General features: G+C 37.9%; 1 protein-coding gene across 1 annotated transcript in view; it reads right to left on the bottom strand.

Annotated features, from left to right (window-relative positions):
* The window catches only part of capsl (calcyphosine like), a 13,168-nt gene extending 12,763 nt beyond the window's left edge, over positions 1 to 405 (bottom strand). The window contains exon 1 of the mRNA XM_015391069.1: positions 322 to 405. The gene's annotated coding sequence lies outside the window, so the exon portion shown is untranslated. The remainder of the gene's footprint in view (positions 1 to 321) is intronic.
* Positions 406 to 2,944: the final 2,539 nt, after the last annotated feature.

Raw genomic sequence — 2,944 nt, forward strand, 5'->3', positions numbered from 1 at the left:
ATCAGGTAAAGTTACAGGTAAAGAGAATCTTTGGACTGAATGAAAAGAACCAGAAGCTGATAGTTTATCTGCTGTAGAACCCAGTCTGTTGGACTGAAGAACCAGTGGATGATTTTAGGGACTGAAGTAAAATGATCGATTTAGAACCGAATCTCTTTGGTTCAACCCAGATCTTTGCTCTGTGCTTTTATTTTGAAGTCCTGCTCTGAAGCCTGAAAAACACTAAAACAGGAAGCAGCAGCGGCCGCGCGGAGACAAAAACACACAAACAAATAAAGAAAGCAACAAACTTACTGCCTGAAAACAGCCTCTCAGACTTACCGGCTGTCTCAATCCAATTCTCCCAGTTTAACCAGTTTGTCTCCAGCTCCGCTCCGACGCTGCTCTGTGCACACACCACCCGCCGTTACCATGGAAACCAGATGCTCTTTGGTCTGATTGGATGCTCAGACAGAAAACAGGAAGCAATAAAACCCCTCCCATATTTCTAGTGGTGGATTTACTAACATTACTTTATTATTTGTTTATAAAATAAAACTATTTATCTGTGGAGGATTTTTTTTTCTGGACAAAAACGAACAGCAAACATTTTCAATTAGAGAGCAGAACTACTTGGACTCCAAACATGTAACGCTCAGCAGGAAGAACCCTCTATATTTAGTAAAAAGTCTGAACTAAGCATCTGCAGCCTCAGAGCTGAGGATCTATTAAACTGTGGAGGATCAATTCTGCCATAATTAAAGATAAATAAAGAAATGACTCATAAATATTAATCTTAGGCGAAATAATGGCTTGAAATGTAAATAAATGAGCCTTTAAATCAAGAGTGTAACTTTGTGATGAAAGGTGATGGGGACACTTTAAGGGTGGGGGCTGATGGACCTACAGTTACTCGACACAAACGCTTTCCATAGTTAGGGTAGTTAGACATTAATGTATAAAAAAGGATAAATAACAGGATGCCAACAGCAATATATCATGCCTCCCTAATATAAACACAATTTCAGTTTCATTCATCTATCCAGAAAAATGTGGATTAATTGACGGATGTTTTTCCTTTCAGCTGCATGAGGGATTAACCTTCTTCAAAAGCGGCAAAAATTGAATTTAGATAATTTTCCACCATATTGTCGAGAGCCAAAATGTATTAAAATTATTGGTGGGGACATTTCCACACAAGTCCTACAGAAAGTTACAGCTGTGCATTAAATGCAAAAAACTAATAAAAAAAACTAGAGATATACTTAAAAGAAGATACATTATTTTGACATAATTATATTTATATATTTTATTTTGACTGCTCTATTTTTATCTTTGCACTTTTATTCTCATAGTTCAACAAAGATTATTTGTTAGTCTTACTTTTTCTTTTCTGTTTTTATTATCCTAACCTCTTTAGTTTTCTGTCTTATTTTTTGACCACCCAAGTATAATTAAAACATTTTTATCCACCTTTATGCAATTTTCTCATTATTTTAGTTTGCTTTTTATTTTTATTAACTCATATATCTTGTAACTCCACTATTTTATCAGCCAACCGATTTCTCTTAACTGATTCTCATCCTCCCCATCTTCTCCAGAAGCACCATAGAGAGCGTTCTGAGCAGCTGTCTCACTGTGTGGTGTGGAGGCTGCAGCGCCTCAGACTGGAAGAAGGTGAGAACAGCAGAGAGGATCATGGGGGCTCCTCTTCCCTCCATTAAAGACATTTCATCCCAGCAGGTTCTGCAACAGCTTCTCCCCCACCTCAATCAGAATGCTGAACTGTTGAGAAAACTCTAAATCACATCAGTCTCTGCATCAAACTGACCATATTAATGCGTTTTCTTGCACCATGTCAAAACAAGATTTCATTTTGTAGACACTTTGTATACAAAATGAAAATAAAATTTGCCTAAGTCTAAATCTAAGTCTTGAGCCATTAATTTTTGCATCTTATGTTTCTTCTGCTCGTGTTTCCACCCTTTAGGCTTTATTATTTACTAATTGTTAGTTTGCTTCTTATTTTTAAAAACTTGTTCATTTCCGCCTCTCCTTTTTTTTCTCCACCCCTTTTTCTTTCCCCTGCAGCTGTAATTGTAAAAACAGAGCCGCAGGCTTTTGGGCAGCATCACCGCCGCAGCTTTTCTCTCTGATTGTGTCTCTGTTCTGTCCTGTGATGGACTGGAGGTCTGTGCACCCTCGACAGGTCTGAAACCTTAAAGACTGGAACTACAAGTATTGACCCAGAAACAGTTGATCAATTAAGCAGCAGAAACCCTTCATAGAAAAAGCTGCTGAGCTGGAGGAGCTGGAGGAGACAGGGGACGCTGCAGCTTTGAGTCATCAGCTGCTCCAATGAGTCTCTGTGATGTTTTTTATAAGAAGAGCTCGGACCCTGAAGAGAAACTGGATGAACTTCTGAAAAACCTGCTTTATCACAGCAACCAGTGAGCCTAGATCCATTTATTCATCTATTTTTATCATGATATATCATCCCAGGATATTTTTCATTTTATGGAAATTATGTTTTGCAAATCCTACTGGAATTATTCTGGGTCTAATGATATATTAGATAAATCCATCCATTAAACTTCCATCTCGCTTATCCCAAGTGGGGTGGCGATGGGTGCTGGTGCCTATCTCCAGCTGTCAATGGGCGATGGACTGGAGACCCTGGACAGGTCTCCAGTCCATCGCAGGGCAACACAGAGACAAACAGGATAAACAACCATTAATTCACACCTAAGGAGGATTTAGGCAAAGGCAAGGCAAATTTATTTGTATAGCACAATTCAGTACAAAGACAATGCAAAGTGCTTTACATGATTAAAATACAGGAAGATAAAACAGAATCAAAGCAGGTAGGAAAAAAAAAAAAAATGCAGAAACAAAAAAAGAATATTAAAAACAGTTGGATTAAAGAAAACATGTTTTAGTTGAACTGTTTAACTAGAACAGTGGA

This window comes from Cyprinodon variegatus, unplaced genomic scaffold, assembly GCF_000732505.1.
Source record: "Cyprinodon variegatus isolate N-32 unplaced genomic scaffold, C_variegatus-1.0 Scaffold524, whole genome shotgun sequence".
Taxonomy (NCBI): Eukaryota; Metazoa; Chordata; class Actinopteri; order Cyprinodontiformes; family Cyprinodontidae; genus Cyprinodon; species Cyprinodon variegatus.